Source organism: Limanda limanda, chromosome 9, assembly GCF_963576545.1.
Source record: "Limanda limanda chromosome 9, fLimLim1.1, whole genome shotgun sequence".
Taxonomy (NCBI): Eukaryota; Metazoa; Chordata; class Actinopteri; order Pleuronectiformes; family Pleuronectidae; genus Limanda; species Limanda limanda.
Genome location: NC_083644.1, coordinates 24,313,012 through 24,340,446, shown reverse-complemented (window position 1 = coordinate 24,340,446; position 27,435 = coordinate 24,313,012). Strand labels below are relative to the sequence as shown.

The window sequence follows — 27,435 nt, the reverse complement described above, 5'->3', positions numbered from 1 at the left end:
TAGCTCAAATCGTTTGTTTTTTATCAGTGTGTGCAATCTGCAAGTACTGTTTATGCTTTTCTTCATGCACGGTGAAGAAAAAAGTATATTCACAGCTCGGAGCGCAGAGTAATCAGCTGCAGTAAAGTAGGAATTATCAGAGAAAAGATAGAGCTCAGAGTGAATGACTTTGTTTATACATGGCCTCTTAAAAGAATGTTTTTTAATATTTTTCTTGTAAATATTTTAATTGAAACAAATTTAATTATATTTGTGTCCCATTATTCTTATTGAGATCCCCTTCATAATGTTTGAAGGTGTGGGCATGTACAAATACACGGGGGTACACACTGTCAGTGTTATGATGGACGGCCCCGTGATACTGGCATGAGAACAGAGTCAGGAGCAGTTATCATATTTGCATGGAATCACGAGCATGTAAAGTGATTGTCTGGTTTGCATGGCAGTGATAGCTGAGGTCAGGCAGGGCCCTCATGAAGACAGAGCTTTGTTGTCGAAAACATGAGAAAAGAGAAGTGGCAGAACGACTCCATGTTCAGGTGAAGCCGGGCGAGAACAACGGCTTCTCACCAATTATTCACCAGAATATATATAATGCTAAAATAAATAGTATTGATAACATTATAATATTCACTTGGAGAAGAAAAAAACACCAAAAGTGTTAAAGCCTTACTAATGAATATTTTGTATATTACAAATGGGTCAAAATGAAGTGTGCAGATCTCCTCAGCTATTTTGGTTCATTGTTTTGGTGTCAGGGCCTGCAGCTTTACTGTTGTGGTTCAGTCACACATGAAAAGACTCTGATAAACTGACTGTAAACAACCTGGCAGTACCATATGGCAGGAAAATAAAGTCAGTGGTTAGCTGGTGCACACTTTGGAGCATTCAGCTGATCAGAGCAACAAAAAGAGTGAATGCTTGACATTCAATCATCATTTGACCGTAACCATGACTCCAAATTAATGCCAATGTCAATCAATGCAGCTTTAAGTCTTTGTAAAACGAATTTTGCTTCTGATCCAAAAGTTTAACTGCCAGTCACATTTTTAAGGCACAGGTTGAGGCGACCCCGGTGACTGAATGTTTAGGGTGCATATTTTGGGTGTCCATACGCGCTGTTGTCACCCTGTTTCCTGTCTCTCCTCCTTGTGCTATTTAACAAAGCCATTTATAGGGATAGGGATATAATATATATATATTCCCTCCTAAATTAAAATTAATTTATGAAATGAGGTCATTTATACCATGTTTTTAGCCTAAATGTCGTCTGTTATCCGTGGATCACATCACACACTTAGGCTAAAACATGGTGTAAATGATCTTGTTTTGAGTCTAGGTTGAATACCAAGGCTTATAGACAGTTGGATGAGACCACAGAGGCAGAAAAGAGGTTATTTATGTTGTTTTTTTGTTGTCTTTTAAGTTTGAAGAATTGGTCACCATTTACTTCAATTGTATTGGACTTGGCTGCAATGCTGTTTACCCCTGAAACTCCAAAAGTGTTTTGTGGAATCTAACACTTTTCACCCCTCCATTGGCATAGTGGTGAGTAGATAATGAGTTAATAATGAATTTTCACTTTTGGGTGAACTATCCCTTTAGGGGTAAAAATGTTCTGACACCAATATGTCAGCTGATACACATTTAAAAAATGTTGCGATCAAACCCTCATGACAAAGAAATGTTATTGAGTCTCCACATTTTAACCATCAACTTTATTCTTTAACTATAAATTAAGAACACATATACAACCAAATACATACAACTTGAATAAAAAAAGTTAATAACATGCACAATTTGCTTATCTTTTTGATATCTTATACACTGGTGTTTTTTGTCCCATCTTTATTCAAAATTGTGGTCTCTCATTTCGGGCTTCAATCGATTCCCTGTGCTCCAGCTTCAGCTCTTCTTCTCCCGCTCATGCTGCTTCTGTGCATGTGAAACGTCTGCTCTTGGATTTGTGTTTCAAAATGTCCCAACCAATAGAATTCCAGGTACGGATGACAAATGCAAGTGTCCCGTCCTCATTGTGGGTGTGTTAGCTTTACATTTTTAAAGCTAATCGTATTGGCAGTGACTTCAACCGGGTTCATGCAATTTCCAGCCTCAACGGCTTTCACCATCTTCTCGTGCTTGGGGGGAAAAACATATAAACAAGATAATAACCTGTGTGTACAAGATAATAAAATGTCCCCTGTTGAGACTTTTGGGGCTCCATCGTAATCAGTCATTCTGAAGGGGGGCTCCCAGCTCGGGGGCCCCAGGCAGATACCCATGCTGCATACCCTGTTGTTACGCCCCTGCTCGAAGAGACATTAGACTGTAAGATACTTCTGCTTCTTGTGTGTTAACTGTATCTCCTCTGGCTGACAAGTGTCTGATCTAATAACACCACTAGTTCTCCACATATTGCACACTGGGCTTTAACTGTGGGTTAAAATGGAGAAGTGGGGACCGGAGTGAATGAGCCAGCAGTGAGCCAGCAGCACAGCGCTGGGAGGCTGCTGTGGGTCGTGGTGACACCGCTGGCCTGATGCCTTACATGGGCAAACCTCTCCGCTCACCGAGCCGGCTGGAATTTCAGAGCGTGACGTCAGCGCCCCGCAACTCTCCCAGAATTTTGTTGGATCACGAAGTTTCACTTTTTTGCGCCGGGATTTGAGCCTCAGTTTCCTGGAGAGCGAGGTAAGCCTCACCGCCGAGCAGCCGCCCGCCTCTCCCCGGGTCCCCCCTCCTGTGAGCGGCCGGTGGCGGGTCCGTAGCCGGGGCTCGTGTCCCCGTGTGTGGAGCTAGCAGCTCCACTTTGTTTCGGCCTTGTCGGGCTGCGCTGTTTGACTCGAGTTCACAGTGAGGGCGTGGACTCGGCACGTTAGCTCGGGCTAAAGTTACACCGAGCTAACCTGTCGCTAGCAGCCGCCGAGCTGGAAACGTCGGGAAGTTTTAATTCGAGCTTGACGGAGCCGTGGGGCGTCTCCGGGTGTGTGTGTGTCTCTGGGTGTGTGTGTCTCTGGGTGTGTGTGTCTGGGTGTGTGTGTGTGTCGCCCGGTGCGGTGGAGCCGAGCAATGCGGAAGAGCAGCCTGTCACCGGAGGAGCACGTCCAGCTCCTGTCGGCTTCACCCACAACTTGTCCCTCCTTAGCCCGAGCTGTGTGTCGGTGTGTTCCGCTACTCGAGCTGCTAACTCACTGTCCGCTGCTTCAAAACAAGTCCCCGTCCTGACGCTTGTTTACCACTGCACAGATTCGCCACGTTGTTTAAAGCAGTTTGGATCAACTCTCTACTGACTAAAGTCACTCCCAACTCATCCCTGGTCTGATGGGGACTCCTGTGGGCACTTCACTGTACTCATGACAGCAACATGCACTACACATGTATGCACAGGTCACGTTTGTGGCACTAATGTCAAGTCCTGTGACTTTAGGCCTTAAATCTGTCGTAAAAGTGGTGGGGCGACATTACAGTGCGGGCCTACAGTATAGATAACAAGCAGGAAACCATCCCTGCCTCAGTGTATGTTGACCTGGCTCCACCCAGAGTCATATTTATGATTACCTGTGTAGGCTTAGAGGGATAGTTCACCAGAAATGAAATATTCACTAATTATCTACTCCCCATATGCAGATCGAGGGGTGGGTGAAGTGTTTGAGTCCACTAAACACTTTTGGAGTTTCAGGGGTAAACGGCATTGCAGCCAGATCCAATACATTTGAAGTAACAGTTGACCCTGTCTTCAAACGTAAATAAACATAAAATGCCACTATACAGCTTATGTGTTCTGCCATTCAAGTGTCTGTAAGCCCCGAGATTCAAATTTGAATCAAAACGGCGTCATGTAAACGCCTAAAAGTCTGCTGCCGTAGGAACTGATGCTAATGGCACCTCAAGTGTTCCATTTGGGCAAGAGCTTGTGTACGTGCGAAGGTAAACACGGCGACAGAAGAGGATATCACAGGACATTTAGGCTGAAATCATCGTGAAAATGACACCGTTTTTAGTTAAATTTGAATGTTGGGGCTTACAGACACTTGGATGAGACCACAGGAGCAGTATGGAAGCATTGTCGCATTTATTTATTTTGACCCACCCCTCCATCAGTGATGAGTAGATAATGAGTGAATTTTAATTTTTCAGTGAACTTTCCCTTAAAGCTGCTTTAAGACAGGCACTGATCGCGGGAGAATCTCCACACTTTCTCTGGGAGGGGCTTTATGTGTGAACAGTAGTGCCCGAGCAAGAGCCCCAGGTCAAACTGAAGAGAATGAACCAATGGGAGAGAACAGCAGGAGATCCTCAGCATAATTCACATCTCAGGATACAAAAGGGATGATGTACCCATCGAAGACACAGACAAAGATGTTAGAGAAAGCTTTTGGAGATAAAGGAAGACACCGGTGTCGATGTTCTGTAAACCAAAACATTCGGAGGTGGTCTGGGCCACGTGTCCACATTATTTTAGCAATATGAATGCATATCCATCCTGGGCCACATATAAAGGACCTCCTACTCAGCTGACGTCCTCTGACCTGCTACAGTTTCACTAAGAATCGAATATATATTTTCTCTTCTGGTGGATTTGTTTGTAACCACCGCTGCTATATCAACACTCACCACCACAAAATGATTGATACTTTCCTTAAATTGGTCAAAACTTTCTTCACAGCGCAGCGGCACGAGATTCACTCAGACATTCCTGACTCTTCTCTCTACTCCTCTTTTGCTCGCTCCTGCTGACACACACACACACATACCTGTTGTTTGCATAGAGCAGGGAGGTGAGATCCAACCTCATTTTTAATGTGAACACACATACTATCCACTTGTGAACGGATCACAAAAGCCACATATTGTAGTGTATTAACATAGTGTGTATGATGCCTCCCATTCACACCCTGCCAGCAGTCCGAATGGCTTGGGACCCACCACGCTCCTCAGACATGATTTAGCCCCGGCTGTCTCGGAACCAGCCACCTCTCCTTCTTCAAACAGCTTAGGACAACTGTGGACTTGGCCGCCAGAAAACTCTGGAGGCGAGAGGTACTAAAGGCTAAGATCTGAAGGCATTTTTTGAATTTCCAGGTAGAGTCAATTAAGCCAAAACTTAAGGCTCTTATATACTTCTACGTAATCCCTTTCTCGGAGAGGGCTCCACAGGGGTCCAAGAGTCTTTTTGATATTTACTTCTCCGACCTTCTCCGACCACTTTACGTCGAAAAAAATTCACCGCCAAACCCATAGGCGGCGCAACGGAAGACGAGCTCAGAGAAGCCTACCCCAATTATCGGAAGAAGAAGTCCACTTGTGTTTATATTTCTCTGTCAGCCTGCCTCCCACACACTGAACCATGGCAACTAACAGAACTAAATAAAGTGACACTCAGCGGGTCAAGATGCTGATGTTATCGTTTCTTAGCGCAGCGATTCCCCGGTTTTGTTTCCGAACTGTGTTGCTGATTCCACAGCTTGAATCTGCTTGAGGCTACATGTAGCTAGCAGCTACACGGACCTAGCTCCCCCCAGCTTCCACACACAGTCAGCAGGGACTCCCGGCACTAACTACTACTATCCAGTGTTTGCTTCTAACCTGGCGGTATTATATAAACAGTGTCATGATAGAAGTGGAATTAAAGTCGTGACGGCGGGTTTATGAACTGTTAGCACCGCAGTTAGCATGGTGGCTAGCCCGCTAGCTTAGCCTGCTAGCGCCGTTTTGAAAGCTTGTTATAACCGTCTGTGACCGTACACACATGCCGTCAGTGCTCTGACGAGCCACCGTCAGCCGGACAACTCCGCTGGCTTAACACACACGTCACATTAATCGTAGAATCGTAGTTGTGTTTGAGTTTGATGCTACATGGAAGTAAAAAGGAAGTTTGAGGTCCGGAAATGACGTCGAACAGAAATGACGTCGTACGGAAATGATGTCATACGGAAATGATGTTGTTCGCGGACCAATCACAGCCAAGAGCTGTCCGTCGCTCTCCAACATGAAGATGGAGAAGGGAGAAAAATCAGACCTGTACGAAAAGCTGTCCGAAGCCCTCGGAGAGGGCGTTCCACGACGGATAGGGCGGTCTTATCTGTCCGTTTTTTCAAAAACGGAGAACCGTAAATTGGCCTTTACCAAAACAGGGTGACTTTAAATAACGTTTTTTTAAACTGACATGGTTTACCTTTGGGCTAATTTGTCAGCCCTGCCATTATCAAGGCATATTTAGTAATTTTCATGTGTTTCATGTGTCAACAAATGCAAAAAGACAACTGTCACTGTCAACATCCTGTATTCTCATAGACATAAATGTCTTAAAATTGGATTGACAGATTTAGCCAAAGTAAGTCTCATCCTTTTGAAAGTTATGATGGAGTGCCGGACTTTTCAGAGACATTTAGACTATACGGATTTCCCCTGATCTGTCTATAGACCAAGCTTTAAAGCTTTAGAGAAATTACATTATAGTCTCTCTTCAAGCAGACTACTCATACCTCAAGTTTTCCTCCAAAGATTTTCGTGGGTCATAGTCACAGATTACTTCACTGAAAAACTATGGAAACATCTTTGACATTGTTGTCTTCCTCTTTGTGATGGACAAAAGAACCTAGATCCGGACTAAAGATATTGATCTGCTATAAAATGAGGCAAACGTGAAAAATAAGTTTCAATTTCCTTTTTAAAAAGATTAAATTCAAACTTTGACTTAGATGTGAATTTCAAATCAATAACACCAAGGTCCCCTGAGAGTGCTGCCATCAAACTGCATACATCTGCCTTGCTCTAACACATTCTTGACTCAGGCAACATTAAATGGAACTGTCTTTAAAATCTGTGGTTTAAAAGGACTAGTTTGACAGTGCTGATGATGCTGAAGTTAAAAGACGAGTGCCTCAACTGCCTTCAAGCCTGGGGCCCCCTGATAGATTTAGTCAAGTTATTCTCCTGTTTGTGTTTCTTTCTTGGTATATTTTTAATGAGGACGTCCTTTTCTTAAAAGAGCAGTTTCTCAGGCTCCAAATGCACAGTTTTAGATTAGAGGGTGATGTCAGGACAGAGGGCTTTTGGAGAGCATCACCCGTGCGGTTGTTACTGCAACCAGAAGCTATAGTGGGAATCTATACAATACATGGTAAATGTGTTTTTGAGAAAATACCCTCTGGGTTTTTGCCTTTCATGTATTTTTATTAAATTTGAGTCACATAGCAGAAGCCTCCATACAACATGCAATTGAAGGATCACGTTAAATATTTAAATCTATATTAACGGACACCTTTCGTGACTTTTTTACTAATAAGATTCACACAACTACAGGGAGTTTTTGGACATACCCAGAGACATTATAAGTTATACATGACGTTTTAAGGATTTTGATAAACCGTAGTTATTTTCATCAGAAGGCTGTTGACTGTGCTGCCCTGCAAGCGTGAGGCACATCTCTCTCTGGGACTGTGCTGTTCAGTGATTGGCAGAATGCTAATGTGATGTGATCATCTCATGAATTTATGAATTGCTGTATTCCACAACTGTTTTCAACTTTGTTTTTAAGGATTTAACCTCACCTTGATCAAATATCACTGAGTCATTATGCTTTGTTCTGTGAATCAGAGGCTTTGCAACAGATTAAGCAAAGCAGGCAATTGCCTGGGGCCCCAAACTTAGGTGTGGGGCCCAGAAGGAGGCTGTTTACGTGAGTCCACAGCAATGATTATTGTGAAAAACCCTTAAACTCACTGATCAGTACAGGATACTTCAATGACCCCATGGTTGGAACCCCCCTAATGAGGCCCCATGCTACTAGCTTTCTGCCAAAGGCTCTGTATTTTTGGAAGTTTGGTTGAAGACTAGAATGTCTAAACACGTGTGAATGATGAGGTTTGCACATAACTTCACTTCTTTATTAGAATTATTTATGTGAGCAAGCACAGTGAGCATTTTGTGTAAACATTTGTTACGTCATTTTTTGAAGATTGGAACGAGGGGGTTTGGTATATGTCTGTCTGGGGGTTTGGTTCGGTTAGGAGTGATGGACTCTTGAATGCAACAAACCATTAGATTTTTTTAACGTTCGTGAAAGTTTGCACCACCTCAGAAAATTATAGTAATAGTCATTGTAGAAGAAAAAAAAAGAAAAAGTAAATGTGCTTGTGTACAAATAACACGACAAACACCCAGAGGGCCCAGCACGGACTTGTCAGCGCCTGCTCTAACTCTGCTGTTCCCAGGGAGAGGTGTGACATGTAGTGGGCCGGCTGTGCACAATGCTGCTCACTTTCTTTTAAAAAAACACTTGTACTGGACATTTCATTATCCTGCACTAAACTTGCATAGTGTTAGGAGTTGTTCATTGAAACTTACCTTACTGTATTCTGCGACATAAAGAACAGGAGAACATGCAGTGTATTCACATAATTATACCACTTTTCAGAATCATTCCTCTAGGTTTAACCGCTTTACTTGCACTAATTACAATGTGAACAACGTGTTTCCTTCCACTCGCCTGCTGCGTACTCTCTCAGTTTTACAGTTAAAAATGTGGAAATAAAAACGAGTTTGGTCTTATGTGAGGGCAATTGGTTTGCAGGTTTATTGCACTATATAGCTGAATGCATCATGTTTCTTAAAGCAGACTTCGCAGTTGCATCAGAAAACACCAACCAGAGTACTGTCTGAAGTAGTTGAGGCAGTGAACTTCTCCAACGTTCATCCACTTTTACAAGCTCATGAACGCTTCATCTTCATCACAGTAGTGTGCAGATCAGATTAGAGAACAACTTAATAGGACATAATCATTAGACTCAAACATGGGTAATGTCTAGTTTGTCAAAAACCACACTAAATAATTACGGCTAAACTGCACTGAACACACTAATTAGTTTGAGTGTCATTTAAACCTTTTTTGAAATGTATTTATTAATTAAATATCCTAAACATTTGCATATTACATCCTCTTTAATGTGAGGATTTGCTGGGTCGCATAAAAAAAAAGCAGTGAACATGTTCTGTTGGGTTCATAGAATATATGACGGACATTTTCATTAATGGATTATTCAGACAATAGAATAATCAATATTCAAAGCTGTAAACTGTAAAGATCAGGCTCATGTGTAAAATACAGTCAAGAAATGCAACTATCACCTATGATCAATGCAACAAGATCACAATCCCCATAAATTGTGGACAAATTTGCATGTGTTAATGTTTTCTGATTCCAGTAATTTAATAATAATGAGCTACAATAGAGTGTTGTTACTTATTTGAATAGTGTTCTAATATTATTGATATTCCTGATCACTGACTAAAAGTAAAACATTGTCGCTGTGACTTTAACATTGGACCGATTCTTCCCGTTGCTGAGAGGTACCTTTTATATCAAAGGTTATTTTGCCCTGTTTGCTCTTTACACTGAATAATTGTCACACTGGGGTGAAATATTTTCGGAGGTGTCACTTGTCAGCATTGTTTTCTACGCACTGTCTTTACAGTGAAATATTACTCCAACAGTGTGACAGGTGCCTGCTGAAAAATGGCAGACCAAAAATGGACAACTTACACTCAGGTTCATACAGGATTGATAGCAGCCTGCGTATGGTTCATCCCTCCACAGATGAACAACACAGTCAGCATCCACTAACTGTGACATGTTGACGAGGCCCTGCACAGAACAATGACAGTTATGTCATTTGAACTTATGATGCTTATTAACCCACCATTAAAAATGAACTAAGACAATGCAAAAGCTCCATTTACAGTGTGTGTTAATAAACCCAATACAAAATGTATAAATAACAAGGGCTTAACTTTCATGTGCAAATAGTAGCATAATACAGAAGTTGAGGGTTCAGACATGATCACTCGAATGCAGCTGCCGCAAACAGATGTTTCCTCTGAATGATCTAGCCTCTGGCAGCCACCAATTGTCCTTGGGGAAAATACTGAAGCCCAAATTTGCCCTGATAGAAAAGAAAGTGATGCCCATATATGCACTGTATGAATGTTTGTGTGAATGGCAAAAAAAACTGTACTGCATAGAATTGAGTGGTCATCAGGACTAGAAAAACCCTATATAAGCACAGACCATTTACCATATATATAAATATATCATAATATCCCCATATGTAATAAAATTGAGTTTACTCAATCATTATGTCATGGTTTTTATCTCAACAGATTTCCACACACAGTGAGGAGTATCACGTTTACTACTCTGCAGAAATCCCAAACATCCAGAGAGGAGAAAGGTAAGAAAGATTTGCTGTACTTTCCTGCTACATTCTTCTTTGTCTGTTTTTGTCCTGCTTTTATGCTATGTTCTGGCAGTGGTAGAACTTATATTTTGAAGGTTGTGTGTTTTAACATCCAGTTTAAGGACACAAATATGGACATTTCATTTAGTAACTCAGGGCCAAGTCAATCTGCAGAAACTGATTGTTTGGGAACTTACAGAAGTTCAGTGGCAAAAGAAAATAGACGTGGTGGTACCCAGCGTGAGTACATGTTAGTAAATTATTGTGTTGCATGGTGTATCTTTCAGTGCAGCTTATTATTAACTTCTGCACAGCAGGTATAATATTACCTTAGTAGTAGGCCACATTCAAAGTGCAATGCTTGGATCTGATTTTGTTGGCTTGATTTGTCACAAGCCGTTTTTATCATGTCCTGAGGAGAAAATCTCCAGAAATGGGTCCACATTTTGATCACATGTTTTTGTTTTCAGCACATTGACACTGCTGTAGGCTTTCTTGATGTGTTTGTCTGTGTCCTCCCCGTGTATGGCACCGCTTTTACATCCTAGGATATTTGTTCGCTTTTTGATTTTTCCATCTCTGCGTCCATCATGTGTTAGAAGCGTGATCCATCCCTCCCTCCACTCGCTAGCGGTGAATCCAGCAGAGGATATCCTGCTCTCATGTTGGCTCCTCCTGACTTTCTGTTGACTTCATACTATGGGGCCAGACAGAGAAAGTCAGCAGAAACTCTGGAGGCTCTCACTCAGACATTTGTGTTCATGCATAAACCTCACCCGGAGAAACTGCGGTGGAGCTCCAGAGTTCAGTGCAAGTCTGAAGGCAGCTATACTGTGTTTTGTAATGTGGCTCACACAGTGTTTTATACCAGCCTGATGAATTTGCCCTGATCTGACCTGCATGAGCTCTAACACCTGGGTACTTCTGCAGACATATGCCTGGATCTCCCTCAGCTCTTAGCTTTGTTGCATTCAGTGGGATTTAGCTCATTGTAAAAAGCATACCTTTTCCACGGCTGCTTTTATTTAAATCTCTTATCTCTGTATGGACATTTTAGCCACATACTCACCTGGCAATGTTTTTGTGGTTTCTAATATGCTTCCAAATGTGCAATGGTCTCTTAGTTTATAGTTTGACTTTCATATAAGCTAAAACATTCCCCAAAAATATAGCACCTCACTTTTCTTACACCGTCAAGAATGTCTTGTCCAAGCTTTTCTCACTCCCCAGTGCAAAGTATTGACTATACTGAATTAGAGTAGGAAGACGTTTTTGAATTAGGATTAGATTGTTTTACAAATATTTCAATATGTTCCAGATGTACAAAGATGGGCCAGAGTAGAACTCTATAAAAACTATAACAGTGATGGAATGTTATTAGAAAACGAACAAAGACTGTCTATATACAAAAAAATAGATATATTTGAAGTATAATATGAACATGTCAGGCCACTGAACACCGTCCTTTCCTCTGGGGTCTGGATGAAATGGGTTGTTGTGTTTAAAGAGACAAACACGCATTTCAAGTTGCTCCACGGTTTGGTGTAGTGTCCGGTCGCAGCAGCTGTTATGTTACCGTGATCTCTACTGACCGATGGCACTCATGGGGAGTAATCAGGTTTTAATTATACCTTCTTAATCACTTGAGGACAATCTGTCTGACAGGACAGCTCTCACAGTAAATGCCCTAACCTTACCTTCTAATCTTGCCCGGGTGGCCTGGAGAACAAGAATAATGGTCACCATATATTCCTATTTCTTTTTTTATAAACCTTTACACATCCAAGCTAACACCTCCTCCTTTTTGAATTTTAACTATTCACTCTTTAAAGTGCAGGCTCACAGTGTTATCCCTCTTAGGTCAGACTGAACTCCAAGCGATTGTGAAAAGTTCTCTACAATCATCATTATTATTCTTAGTGAAAGGTATGCACCACAGAACTGGCTCTGCCGAGGGACTCTGGCTCACAGCGTATGGCATTCCAGGCTGAAAGCAAACCAAACTGATATTGCCCTCAATACTGTCTTCATATTTTCTCCATATTTGGAAATGTTTACCTCCTCATGATGGTTGACAGAGGTTGGAAGAGGGGATGTGAGTCATTTCAGCTGGATAAGGCTTTCTTGGGGTGAGAGGAGCCTTTCTAAGTGACTGCCATTTAGTGAAGTTAGTAGTTTACTGTGCTTCAGTGATCTAGAGAGAAACTGTGAGTATCATTTTGTGCTCAATATTTTGTTGTATTCATTTAGTTGTATAGTAGCATGTGTGTATATATATATATATATACTGTGAGAGAATGTGTTTTTTTCAGAATAGCTATTCACATTATATTACTTCTGTTGAAAGAAGCTACTGAAATGAGTGATTTGCCAGTAACCTTTTTGCATAATTCAAAAACAATGAATGTACTTGCTGCTTGTGGGAGACTTGGTGTCAGTATTCGTCACTGCTGGATTGAAGGTTTGAGAGATTTTATTGCTATTTCCTTGCATCAGACACACAATGTTCCCGTGCAAGTATTGAACTAAAGACAGACTTTTGACTGTTCACCAACTCACCAGATATTTTGGGAAGATTTTTCAAAAGCTGGGACTAACTCAGTATTGCAGTGAGAATTTTGTTTGACCACGAGGCTGACCTATTATAAGAGTCTCTGCCGGTAATATGAGGAGGTTAGAAAAGAAGGTGAGAAGCACAAACCGCTGTTGTGTCCACACACTCTCTATAGGTATTTTAGGATAGAAATAGTTAAATAGCAGTGTGTGTGCGTGTGTGCGTGCGTGTGTGCGTGCGTGCGTGTGTAAGCAAGCTAGGGGCAGCTCAGGCCATTGATGAGTTCTGGTATTGCAAACATCCACTCACACTGGCTACACCTTAACAGGTCTGACCTTCCCCCCGGCTCTTACTTCCACACTTCAAACATTTAGTGGCAGGTTCCTGGCAGTTTTTTCTCTTCACAAGTGGAGGAAAGTGGTAAATGATTTCACTTAGCTTTAAGGGCTGATGCTGCTGACTTTACTGATGGTGTGGTGCGATTATCTAATTAATGTTAATCTTTAAATCAAGCTGGGACTGTATCGGCTTTCAGCCTTGGAGCTAGTTTTCCTGTTAACATCAGTTGTTCTTATGTTCATGCAGGTTTTATTGAGGCATTTATCTGCTAAGGAAATAAACATACAGTATATTGAGCCATGATTGACCCTGGAGTTCTCATAGTGCTGACCAACTCTCACCAGAGGCAGAGTGGGGATCATGACTGAACAGTAAGAAGACAAAGACTCATTCATGTAATGAGAAGGAACGCAGCACTAACTGAATGATGAAGACATGACTGAAGCATCATGTACATCGTGGTCTATGCTGTCAGTTAGTTGGTTCCTCAGTTTGGTCATGTATGATTCTATGTTTTTTGCACCATCTCCTCTGCTGCAGGTCCTGAAATGTGTTGTAGATTTTCAAGATTGAAGATGGAGTGGGTTTAATAATATTTGATGATGCTGAAGGAAAATGGTAAATAAATTATGTCCTGACTATTTATGCAAACCCATCTGGGTGGTTTCAGAGCCTGCGCCATTGTCCAACTTTAAGATCTAACGGGCCTTTAAAGAATGCGGTGACAGCTGCTTTGTGGTTTGATTGTTATTGTCCATTAAGATTCAGGTATAAAAAGGGGTCAACATTCCTACATATTTGCAGAGTGTGGGAACTGAGCTCTGAGTTTTATACACAGATATGTGCTTTGCATCTATACAGGCAAGACTTTCTTTCATTGTCTATCCTCACCTGTAACATAGAGTTTAGACAAATATTCTCATTTTCTTAAAAACACAAATCTTTACACATTTATTGTATAGTTTGACTATAACTGAATCAAACTGCATTCACTTGAGAATCAAAATGATTATTACGATGGTATTATATTTTTTTCTCTGGTGAATGCAATATGCTTCCATAGATGCATAAATACAACCTTTTTAGAATTATTTGTGAACATTAATTTACAAACTCTAAATCTTATTGACCCTAATGTGCCTTTCCTTTAATGGGCTAATTATTTCAGATTAGCCATCAAAGCTAATCATGTTGCAGCTGTTTTGTACACACCCTGTTAGAGACTATATAACCAACAGTAGAGGTTTAAAGTTATCTTAAATGAACACTTATCTATGAACAGGCCAGTTTATTAAAGTTACCATATTGGATAATTTCCTCCGTTTCATTACAACCATCAAGAATGTAGTGTAGCGTTGCTTTCTTAACAAACAGTTCAGTGGCGTATCCAGTTTGATGAGCAGCGACAGACGCTGATCAGTCTCTGGCCACATCTCCAACACTCTTCCAATGAGTTAATCCGGTCTCACTCTGCTTTGCTTTGCTTAATTTCAAGATGCTGGCGTCCCCTAGATTGGGAGTATGTTTTCAAGACAACACTTCCAAATGAATCTTGTCAACAAATTAAGGCATGATTAACAAGAGCAATTACACGGGGATCCAACTGAGCTGAGGAGAATCAAGCTAAAGAAGAAGAGATTATCTTTCTTATTAAGGAGAATCACTTTAAGGGTTTGATTACTTTCTGTTTTTGTGTTTACCTCTTGATTACTCTCTAACTAACAAAGCCTTCTAAACAACTTTTTTTTTTCAAATTGTACCCTTGAGAGTTTTAGAGTGCAGATTGAACACTGAGATTGTACGTAAACACAAGCAGCCAGGCTCTGTTTCTTCTCAGGGGAAAATAACCCTCGTGGCACCAACATTTTGAGGACTGACACGAGAATTATCAGAGCTTTGGATACATGTCAGCGTCTGCTTGGCACATGTGATTTTTTGGGATTGTTTCCCAGTCTAGATTGATTTTATTCATCTCACCCAGTAAAGCTGTACAGGGTGAGTCAATAAACAACAATCTCAGACGCATTATTTTACAATATGTTTCAAGGCTTTGGCAGGGCCCATCATCGCAGTGTCAATTTGGCTGCAGTGGCCATTATTATGTTTTAACATACTGTAAATCATCCCCTCAGTTTAAGCTCTTTGGCACTTATAAGAAGGTTCCTCTCAAGCCTTCATTTATTGTTCCCTTCCCAGCTATAAAAAAAAAAGACCCACTCCTTCTGCATGATGTCATGACCCTCCTTCACGGTTGGGATGTTGTCAGATTTGTGATCTGTTGTCATGTTGTCGGCAGCCTCCACCAGACACTTTATATCATTGCTTAGGAATTAAGTCATTCAGTCATTTCACAAGAGTGAAGTATCTTTTGCATTTTACTTCAGGAAAGTTTTCATTCTTGTTGTAGAGCCCAGATTTCTCTCTGGAAAGGTCTCAAATCACTGCCAGTAAACTCTGCAGTAAAGGACTGTTGATGTTTTTTTGTGATACAATCTCTCAAGTTCAAGTTAGGACGTCTACTTAATTTGTCTCAGTTTGCCTAAATTTACTAGGCTTCTGCAGTAAATTAGCCCCTCATGCAAATTCGGTTACTTATCAGTTGAAATAAGATTTCCTCCTAGTTATGTAGATATTACATGATTATTTCAATAATTAGGGAATTTTTTCAAAATTCTTACAAACGTTCACTTTGACTGATGAATGAACAGAATTTGGTGGTCAAAGGTCAAGGGGACAAAAGAGATATTTGGTCTTGTGAGCATCATCTCAGAAAAACTATGATGGAGTTTCTTTACATTTGATTCAATCGTTCACTTGAACTAAAAGAAGAATTTATAATATGTTGGTGGTCAAAGGTCAAAAGTCAGGTCCACCCGTAGGAACTGTCATTACATCCAGCACAAATAGTTACTTTGACTCAAGGATGGCTGATGTAAATTTGGAGGTCATAGTCACAGTGGCCTCACAAAAGGCCACTGTGGCCTCTTTGGCCTCTTTAGCATGATATAATAGTGCCCTGTAAGGGAAATCTTGGTGTGAGTTGAACTCATATAATTTGATCAGATTTCAGTGGTCAAAAGGAAAAGGTTAGGGTGTCCTCATATGAGTCTTTGAAAAATTGTATGTAGACTGATATTGCACTGGTAGCTGGGGAGTTGCAACCGCAAAGTGGTAATTCTAGTTTAATTTTCGGAACAGACCATGCAGACTAATAGAACAAGAGTCTTGTGATCTCACAATGGTGATTTAATTTATTTCATCGCATTTTATTTCCTGGATTTGTCACCCCACGTCTGTCTCAAAATGTCCATGTCTTGTCCAAATATTAGTTCCTCTTGATGATCACCTCTAATCCTCTAACGTAGCAGGAACTATCTTAGGACCAGGAACTTTGGGTGTCAAATTCCATTGCCCAGAACACAAAAACAGAGCTTTTATTTAACCTGAAATAGACTTTCTGTGATTTAGAAAAGGTTGCTAGATTCCCAGGAAAGTTCCTGCTTCTGAAAAGAACCATACATTTGACTTTGAATCAAGTCTGATAACACCCTCGGGTATTCCTGTTGCCCAACACCCATCATTTGTCAAACTATTGTGCTTAGTGGAAATTTCTCTTTGGTGTTTGTCAACACTTTCATTACCAGTAAACAACAGTAATCTTTAACACTGTCATAATGCTAACAATTCCAGACAGCGGAGTGATTGGGTGCCAGAACTGACATTTTCTCTGTGCCCCAATCATTTAGGATCAGATAAACTAAATGATTAATCTGGGATTATGCAGGAGCTTGGGTCTAATGGGACACTTTACACTACGTGACTGATACACTTGCTTGGCATGGACTGACAGATGCCAGCCCCTAAAGACAGTCAAATTACTGAGGCATGTTGGCAACACAGGGCCATTAATACTGTGCCAAAACATATAAACTGCAAAGCACATGAATACGATTGGAATGTCAAAAGGATGAGGGAAGTCAGTGGACAAGGACAATGTTATAATTTAAAGGATTGTTTTTCTCTTGAATATAATCAAAAAGTCGACAAACCAACAAACAAACATGTATTTATGGTTTGAAGGTTAATAAACGTTATCAACTTTGAGAGGTACATGCAAATTATAACACGTTTCTTAGATTGAAATTAAACTTAATCTCTACAATTTACCTTTTCTTTTACCAGAAACAGTACTAGACTTGTTTTACTCTCTTAACTAAAGAAAAGCTTTTGGAGCCTCTAGTCTATAAAAGTCTTTGTGATAATACACGATAACATCTGGTGTTATTTGCTTTTGGTATAACTTTATAGCATTTTTGATTTTATCTTTTAACCTGACTGGGATTTTCCATGATCTTGATAAAGAAAAGAGTCTTCTGACAGATATAAAGTGGTGAAGCGGTCAGTTAAATTAGATGTTTACGGGTATCAGGTTTGGAGAAGATGATGATGTGAGATCTGAGAGCTCGCTTGTGTTTGTGATTTTTAAACAGTGCTTAATTGAGAGGCAAGATTTCAGATTTTCCGCTGCATCAGGCACAGTACTTTTTCTTTCTCATCATCATCTCGTCATCTTATTTTGTCATGGTAACTGTAAATTGCTGGTGTCTGTGACAGAAATTTGACCCTATCAAACTTTGACAGAGCTTCATGAATAGAGATGCACTTATCAATAAACTGGCACACTGTACTTCTGCATATTTCTAGTGGCTCATTGTCATGATTAATCAGCAACTAGTCCCCTGTGGTCCAGGAACGCAATTACCAACTGACCCAAATCATTCATTTGGCTGCAACTGTTTCAGCTCTGGCTATGTTACACCTCGGACTGAAACTTCTCAGACATCCTCACAGTGACCTCTTGAAGCATCAATAATTGAAGGCGTAGTCAGATTTGTATGAGTATGTGTCATAATAACTTATAAAATAGGAGAGTGATAGGTTATTTATCACCCCAGAGACCATTTTGTGGTATCTGTGTGTACTGTTCAGGAATTAACCAAACATACCAGTTATCCTATGATTTACATCTTGATTGGTGGTTGACTCATGTTAGTGTGGTGGATGGATGTTGACTCTGGGCCATGTCTGCTGTAAATAGGGTTTTCCTGACTCTTATCTCTGCTCAACATGTTGAGTGAAGCAAAATCTATCAACCAAACCCCAGAGAGAGATTTCAGGTTCTGAGGTTTGACAAGACTCCAATTATCATGGATAACATTGTATTGGTACTGAGTCAAAACTAGTTAAACTGATCATTTAATTAATCAGGAATTGTAAAGTAAACAAAAAATTTTGATAACTGATGAATCATTGTGTTTTACTTTATTAGTATTATTGTTTTGTTTTTTGGGGGGAGGGGGTTACACAATTGGTCGGACAAAAAAAATATTGAATACACCACCTTGGGTTCTCGGAAAATATGTTGAATATCATTTCCAATACATGTTGACTTTTCACAGACCAAAAATGTGTAAACTGTGAGCTTTAACACATTAAGGAAACTAGAAACATAATCTAATCTGATTAGTAGTTTGCATAGTTTTTCTAGCAAAAATACCAACACGTCTTGAATGTGAGGATTCATGTATTTCTTTGTCTTAAATATCTCTGGGTTTGCATTTTTGGCTGGATGAATAAGGAAACTTGAATACATCCGCCTTGTCTCAAAACAACTAAGAATCCCATTGATAATTTTGAAAGTGTATGTTCACTGCAAGATGAGAAAAGAAAGGGTGTGAACATTGTGGTCGGGATTGGGTTTGAAGAGAAATTCGACTTTCATACCAGAGATCAGAGTCCTTATGAATTTGCCTGACCATACCTTAACCATCGTTTATTTTCCCTATAACCACAGTGTCTCCATCGTTGTCACATTTGTTGGAAACAGATGTGAAAATGCAGTTGTCACTGAGCGTTTTCCAGGGTTTCCAGAATTGCCCAGTATCTTTGTTCTTCTCTGTCAGTGGGTTTGGATTTTTCACAAGTTGTGATGTTTCATTGACCAACAGAAAAAGATGGTGTGTAAAGATTCCTCACCTTTATTGTGGAAGACACACCTCACTGTGAATATTGGACTCTGTGGACATAGAAACAGGTAAACAATAATAAAAAGCCATGGCTTAACTAAATGGAAACCATTTACTGCCTCAATGCAGTACGATTTAGAAACAGAAGCATTGTTAATGCTATTACAAGTATACAGGAAGAGATGGAGGGAACTTCCACATACTGTTGGTTCATCAAAGCATAAAGAGAAAAGCTTCTTTGTCTCTCCTCATGTGCATTTACTTGCACTATTCCCACGTCAGATATAATACATAAGAGGTTAAAGGTTGTGGTCTGGGTCTTAGTAAGTCGTCCCGGAATCTGCTTCATTAATGGATTATCCAATTGTATGTGATGTAGCGTGTATTGTGGATCAAGCACCATAGTGCAGCCACCCTAAGCATTGGCATGCAGCACACTATAGATGGCTTGCTTGTAGTGTTTGAGCTCACCGCTCGTTTTTTAGGTCGCAAGCTGTGGGGTTTAAGCTGAAGGTGAGAGGGTCCTTACGTGTCAGGTTTGAGGTCACTTGTGTTAATATCAGACAGATCCAGTACATTAGTTGCATTCCCTTATCTCTTAAATCCCTCCAATGTCCCAACTTTCATTTGTTGCTGAAGCATTCAATTCGAAAGAAACACACAAACCAAAGCCCTGGATTTGTTTCGCCACCTTTCAGGGATTGCATGGGTCGCTCAGAGCTAGGCCTGTCACGATAACACATTTTTCTGTGCGATTAATTGCCCCAGAAATTATTGCGATAAGCGATAATATTGCCGTTTTGACACCATTTTCAACTTATATAATGATAATGGCATAATAATGCAAGTACACCCTTTCGAAGATCAATAAACTTTTATTTTTAAAGAACACTGGAACTGGACATCTGGAAGACATTTAAGAAAGACTTTTTTATTGCCAAATATATGAACTGTTTAAAGTAGATTATAAATATAAATAAATACAAAAACTTTTTAACTTAAAACTATGAATAATATATGAACTGTTAACAAAAGTTTACACTATACTTAAATAAATAAAAATAAATACAAAACAGACACACTCTGACTCGTGACTGGTGCCTGAGCCAATTGAGACCCCGTGTCTCCGCGGAGACCCCTGTGTCAGACCGCTCGGAGACCCCCGTGTCTCCGCGGCTGGGGCTGTCGCAGGCAGGCTTCCGCCCTTCGTCCCCCCGAACGCTTTTGTGAAACCTTTCTCGCCGTGGTCTCCGTTCCTCCCGCCCCGAGCCTTTCCAAGCCGACCCGGATCCGTCGCGGCGCACCACGGAGGAAATGCGCCCGGCGGTGGCCAGCCAGCGCTTGGGAGAGGGCTCGCGAGGAGATCCTCCCACACCTGCACGGGAGCCCTGACGCACGCGGGGCGCGGGCAGCACGGAGACAAGAGTCTGTCCACCGGCAGCCGACTGCCGGATGGGATCTGCATCGATCTCATTTTTAGCCTTATGCGAGCGGAGTTGACGGAAATCCGTCATAGCGACGGAAAACTTTAATCCCTGAATTTATTGCAGCCAGCAAAAAATTATCGCTCATTTTAATTTATCGCGCAATTAATTGATTTATTGCATATCGCGACAGGCCTACTCAGAGCTCAGGTCTGTGTAGAAGCTACAGTGTTTCTGCTAATGATTTAAGAAAATAGAGAAGTAAGCATTTGTTTTATGCTTAGGAATTTGATGAGCACTTGTATTGTAACTTTATCTCTGGATGTCGACGAATGTCACCTCTGGCACACGATCACACCGCTGTCCGGAATTTTGTTGCCCTTATCCAGCTCATGTGGCTCTGTCCACTGTGAGTTCATGTTGGTTGGTGGATTGTTGGTGGTTGGAAAATAGTTTTCTTGATGAACACAACCTTTTCTACTGTAGAAGCATTTGTTCCAAAGTACAAATACTTTAAATACTTTGAGCCGGCTTCCGGTTGCGCCGTGAGATGGCTGCACCCAGGAGAGCTCCGAGCCCTTTCAGCAGGAGCAGGGCTGCACACACCAGCAGACTTAAGAACAGTTTGTACCACCAGGCCCTCAGCTTCCTAAACTTGTAGTCATCTCAGAACTTTCAACCCTCTGCACATCTTTTTCCTGCCTGCACCTTATTTGGAAATGTGAACTGACACACACGGTGCAATACCTACAAGTACATGTGCCAGATGTATATATTCTTAGTTTTGTATTGTATAACATTTGACTTTAACTTATGCACTGCTGAGCTGACTGGTTTCTTCTTCTCCAACACTTCCCTTAGTTGGGCGTTGTGCATTGTAACATATTTTTGACCCACAATATGTAGAGAAACACAACACAGCTTGTTGTCTTTCACTCAGACATCTGCAAGAACAAAACTATAACAAATATACCCACTGGTCCTTTAGGACTCCTGTTTTAATGTCGCTGAGTGAACACTGTGTCCTAAAGTATTCCTTCATGTTTTTATGAGCTATCACACTGTGCACCATAGACATTTATAAATGGATTTGAACGGCAATTTTGTTATCCTCCCGTAGCCATCTCACGATGTAACGGAGTGTCTTGATTCGGTGGGACGTCTATAGACGCCTCACTTTCCCAGTGGCAGCTTGTCAGCTGACAGACTTTATATAGTGAGGCCAGTCCTCTCTCACTCTCATTCCTCTTGCATAATCAATTTCTCTGACAGTTGAAATTTTTCCGACTTCAGTCCTTTGGAGCTCATCATCAGTGACATCTGTAATTCTTCGCTATTTCATATGTATTACATCAAAATTTGATTGGTTTCATAACACGACCACATCCCACCATTTAATTTACTTTAATCAACATAAAACCCATTTGCTTCTTATCTACTTTTCAGCATTTGTGTCCAGATTCATAGATTAAAAGAATAGTTATCAGTTATTAGTCAGATGCTACAGTTATGAACTGGAAGTGTCTTCAATGTGCAGTGGGGGAGCAGAGTCGCTCACCGTGAAGCAGTGACTTTTATCACAAGGCGAGTAGATCTACAAAACCATGTTGAAGGTATTGGTTTCTTAGAAAGATAGAAGCACTTATTTGGTAATATTTTGAAAGTAAACCCAGTGCCTAAAGGGAAACTGAAAACCACACACAGAAAGTAAGCGGACGTGAGCTGACGTGTACAGTATGCTCTCTGTCACTATTCCTCTGCTGTCCTTCCTGTAGTTTTGTCCTGATTCTACCAATAAGATTTCATTGCAGTTCACCTGGTCTGGTAATTGAAGTGCTTTAAAGCTCCTCTGCCTGTGGGGATGAGAAGGGGACAAACCAGGGGACTGCTGGTTTGCTGCACTACATGGAATCTGTGCCAAAAGGCTATGTTTTTGATTATGTTTGCTTGCTTGTTAGCAGGATTTTAATAAAACAAGTCAAATTGCATCTTAAACTTCGTATCGGATCCGTATCAGGGGTGGATTGAGGAATTCCCTTTTTTTAAAAATCACTGTCTTAAACATTGTGAGTAAAGGTGTTTTAAAAAATGTGGTTACACTAGGGGACTGTTGGGCCTTGGCAGAGGAATGCCATCTATTTCAGGCCATTCTAGTTATTAAGTGTTGATTGTGTGTAATATAATCTTTTAATGGATTTTGTTCTTTTAAAGGTTTTCTTTGGTTGATGTGGGTCAGTGTTGGAGCTTCGTACGTCTCATGGAGCCGCCCAAATGGCTGGGTGTAACACCCACCATAGTTCCAGCCGTTTCAGTCATTTAAACACTTTTGTTTCTCACTTTAAATGCAGTAGAAGCATGGTGAGCAAAGTGCTCAGGAATCAGAGTCCTCACAGAACTTATCAGGAACCAGTAGCAAAGTCTGAGAGCCTGTGATGGTGGACTGTGGGACGGGTCATGGGGCAACTAGAAAACAGGAAAGAGGGCTCAATGCAGGCAGAGGAACATGACATGTTGTTATAGTGGTTGATGTTCTGGTGTAGATTCTGCTGCAGACGAACTGGAATCATCAGGTGATCAAACTGGGAAATCAGCAGGCATCTGGCAGAAAGGGAGATAAGGCATCAGTACGGTGCTCATGGATTAGTGTGACCAGTAGTGTTGAACAACAACTGAATTTTGACAAGGAAACCAGATTAGCTTTTTATGTGTGCAAACACTTAAATGTACGACTGATTCCAAATGAAGATGTTGTATTGTATGGCTTGTAATACCAATTAAGAGGGCTGGTGAAATAAAAATGTTTCATCCTTGCATTTTACAATATTTTTCCCATGGAATCAAAATTTTTATAATCTTAGACATATCGTTTGATGGATGGATGGATAAGAAAGAGGATGGCGTCTTTCACATCCACTTGGTAGGCAAACTGCATTGTGTCGAGTGTGTGGCGGACCTGGGGCCGAATGAGATGGAGCAAAAGCCACTCCAATGTCTTTAATAATATGTGATGTTAGGGCAACTGGTCTCAGTCGCAGACTCAGATTGAAAACACATTGAAGGGGCTCCCCTAGTTTAGCAGCACAGGCCTTGAGCATTGTCGGGCACACCTTGTCCGGGCCAGCTGCCTCTCTCGGACGGAGCCTTAAAGGGATAAGTCCCTGAAAAATTAAAATTCACTCATTATCAACTCACCACTAAGCCGATGGAGGGTTGGGTGACGTGTTTGAGTTGACAAAACACTTTAACAGTCTCAGGGGTAAACAGTGTTTCATCCAAGGCGACCTCTTCTTCAGACGTTATAAAACTACAAAAAAAAAACACAACATGCCTCCATACTGGCAGTAGTTTTTAGGTCCACTACCGGCAAAAATGCTAATTCAAATTCTAAATATTTGTTTTCTTTTTCTTTCTAGCTGTAAAAAAATCGTGCCTCAATTACATTTTTTTTGTCATTAGCCTTTATAACAACATCTTAGGAATCATTGGCAATTCAAAAAATATATATTTATCAGTATCGCAAATATTTTACACCTTAACAGCAGTATCTCCTTCGGCCCTCAGAAATATCAGTCAGGTTGTAGTATTTTGAATTCTAGTGGTAAGAGAGGAAGATGATGTTTAGATGATGTTTTCTTCCTCATGAAACTGTGTTCGTCTGCAAGAGGTATAATCAAAAATTCAGACTGGTGCTTTAAGAGTCACTTTGCTGCAATCGGCCTGGGAGCCTGCTCACCTCTAAGTGAGACCCAGCAGTATTCTTGGTTCAGATGAACCTCTCATGGATGGTTAGCAGGTCAGATATGAGTCAGATGAGAGACTTGCTTTCTGTTAAGGGTATTCCATGCACTCCAATCTGCCCTTGGGCGGATTCCTGCAACGCCACTGGACTGTACCTAGTTCAGAAAAGGTAACTAATTTAATCTGAGCAGGCCTTTCACTTTGCTGTGTTGCTGTAAAAAAAAAGGTTATAAATACACTATAAAGCCCAGGAAAAAGGCCAAGGTGTTTTCAGGGATATGTATTTTTCATTGGTTTAGTGCCTTTTCAGGCTGTTAACATTTAGGCTCAATCAGGCTGTCCATTGTAGGAGCACTTAGAAAGCATGTGCCTACAAAGAAAATGGACCCTTTGCTTCATAGTTTTGACAGGTTTCTATAACATAAATGTTTGGGTCAACCATTGTAAAAAAAAGGGCTTCATGAGTATCAAACCTATCATATAAAGTATAGTCCACAATGACAATAGAGTGATCCAGAGTGCAGCATGAGACGAAGATGAAGGTTAGAGGAAGAGTTTGTTGCTTGCACACTTTTTCATCTCTTTCCAGCCTGTCCATCACAACTTGATGAATGAAGACTCTTCAGGGCCTAAATTACATTTCTTTGACAGATTGTGAGTCTTTAGAATTGTGTTAATGGTCTAATGTACTCGCAAGATCGCTTGTGTTTGATAGAAAATTCCTCTATCTGAATGTCTAATGGCTCTGATAATTTGAGTATTTAGCTCATTGTGTTTTATCCATGGGCTACTGGACTGAAAACAGTTTAAGCCAGGGATGCCAGGGTGAAATTGGACAGGGGGCCAGATTTTTTCAAGCAAGACCTCAGGGGGCCGGATTACAGTTTCGGACTGAAAAGGCCAAACACTGACTCAACACATGGATAGGTAGGTTATTTGAAATTATTCATGAAGGCCTACACATCAATATATTATAACATCCCCGCTTCACAGACGACACAGAACTTCTTCTTATATTTGTAACTTTATTAAAGTTAACATGAACATGTCCACTTCTTATTCCTATCTCTTCACTCCTAACATCAAACTCCTAATATTGTCTTTTGCACACTCTGTCTACATATTCTTACACTCATAGTATATTATATGACCTATTGTATAGTCAAATACTTATATTCATATTCATACCTCTACTATATATCATATATTATATCATACTCTCTGTATATTCTTTGTATACATAAGTCTATGTACACATATTTATACATGTGTACATGTTATAATTACTATTATTATATCACTATTACTATTATTATTATATATACTGTTGCTGCCATTATTACTATATACTGCTTTTATATTGGTATAATTACTATCATATATAAATATATATTATGTTATATTATATACTATATATACTGTACTATTCTTATATACTGTCTAACAATAACATTACCATCATATCATGAGTACTATTACCATCATCTTGCCACTGCACCTTATCTACCTATTTTATCTTGTGCTTCTGTTTTTTATTCTTTCTACCTCAATATTTTTTATTTTATTCTATTGTATTGTATTTTTGTATTTTATTGTATTCAAATGTACCGGCTGCTATGACAACTTAATTTCCCTTCGGAAAGTAATCTATCTATCTATCTATCTATCTATCTATCTATCTATCTATCTATCTATCTATCTATCTATCTATCTATCTATCTATCTATCTATCTATCTATCTATCTATCTATCTATCTATCTATCTATCTATCTATCTATCTATCTATCTATCTATCTATCTATCTATCTATCTATCTATCTATCTATCTATCTATCTATCTATCTATCTATCAACACTCGTCTTCTCCCTCCACTTCCTCATTCACCCCTGACACGCCAACGAACCAGCCAATGAGAGCCTGTCATCCCACACAGCCATTGGTCAAGAACTGTCACATGTCCGACCCCGACCTATTCACAGACACTCAGGACATCGCAGTACTTATTCAACACGGTGTACTTAGCGGAACATTCATAACAACCACATATCAAGCAGTCAAACAGAACAGAACTCAACTATCAGTTCGTTACATATGTATTAAAATAAAACGAACCTTCGTGTGTATCTCGACATTTGGAGAATACGGCTTGCTGTTTCTGTAGCGATGATGCTACCTCGTTTAGCTTCTGAGTCCGGAGTTGCCCTGTGTACTCGCCGTATTTCTCGGCGTGGGTCTCGTAGTGTCGTTTGATGTTGTACTCCTTAAGTACAGCCACTTGTTGACGACAGATAAGACACACGGGTTTGCCTCCTACTTCCCAAAAGAAATAATTTTCTCTCCATCTATCCTGAAAGATGCGAGCTTCAGTGTCGACCTTCCTCTTCTTTGACAACATCTCGATCAGCACTACCGGCGCTGCTGCAGCTGAGGCGGGCAGCAGCAACAGACCAACTAACGGAGTCCACCGAAAATTTTAATTTTTTTTTTTTTTTTTAAATTCCATCAAAATTAAATTAAAATTTATATTCTCCCCTTATCACCCGCGGGCCGGATGTGATGTACAGTCGGGCCGGGTCCGGCCCGCGGGCCGTAACCCTGGCATCACTGGTTTAAGCTAAGTTATCATAATGGATTTGGCATTGAATGAAATTGGCTCATTTTATTTGACTAACAAAAAAATGCCTGAATATTTCTGAGTGATGGCAGACAGCCCATTGTACCCAGTGTCATTTTGCGTGAGTGCACGCCCTGTCCAGGTTGGACTGTGATTGATGCACTATTTTTAGAATGGACACAAACAACTGATCACACAACCTAAGAATGTTTTAAAGTTTTTTTCAGTATCAACATGACCCAGTGAGAGTTATCTGTACATCAGTTTGTACAATGCAAACAGGAACTTATCAAAGATAACTTAGTTTACTTTTAATGGGGCCAGTTTGCAGGAATGTAAACAGATGCAGGTTACGCAATGAGACTGTAGTTGATGTTTATGGTCGTACTCACTGAATCCATGGCAACATTATGAATCCTATTTATATCTCCAAAAGTAGTAGCAGGGGTTTCCTAAAGTTGAAGCTGTTCCTCATATCGATTCAGTTTGTGTCCAATTTT

The 27,435-nt window shown here is 40.5% G+C and overlaps 1 protein-coding gene across 3 annotated transcripts in view; it reads left to right on the top strand.

Moving 5' to 3' along the window:
* The first annotated feature begins 2,603 nt into the window (after positions 1-2,603).
* lpp (LIM domain containing preferred translocation partner in lipoma) overlaps positions 2,604-27,435 on the top strand; it is a 150,372-nt gene continuing 125,540 nt past the window's right edge. For all 3 annotated transcript variants that reach the window (XM_061077968.1, XM_061077969.1, XM_061077967.1), the window contains exons 1-2: positions 2,604-2,691; positions 10,162-10,232. The gene's annotated coding sequence lies outside the window, so the exon portion shown is untranslated. The remainder of the gene's footprint in view (positions 2,692-10,161; positions 10,233-27,435) is intronic.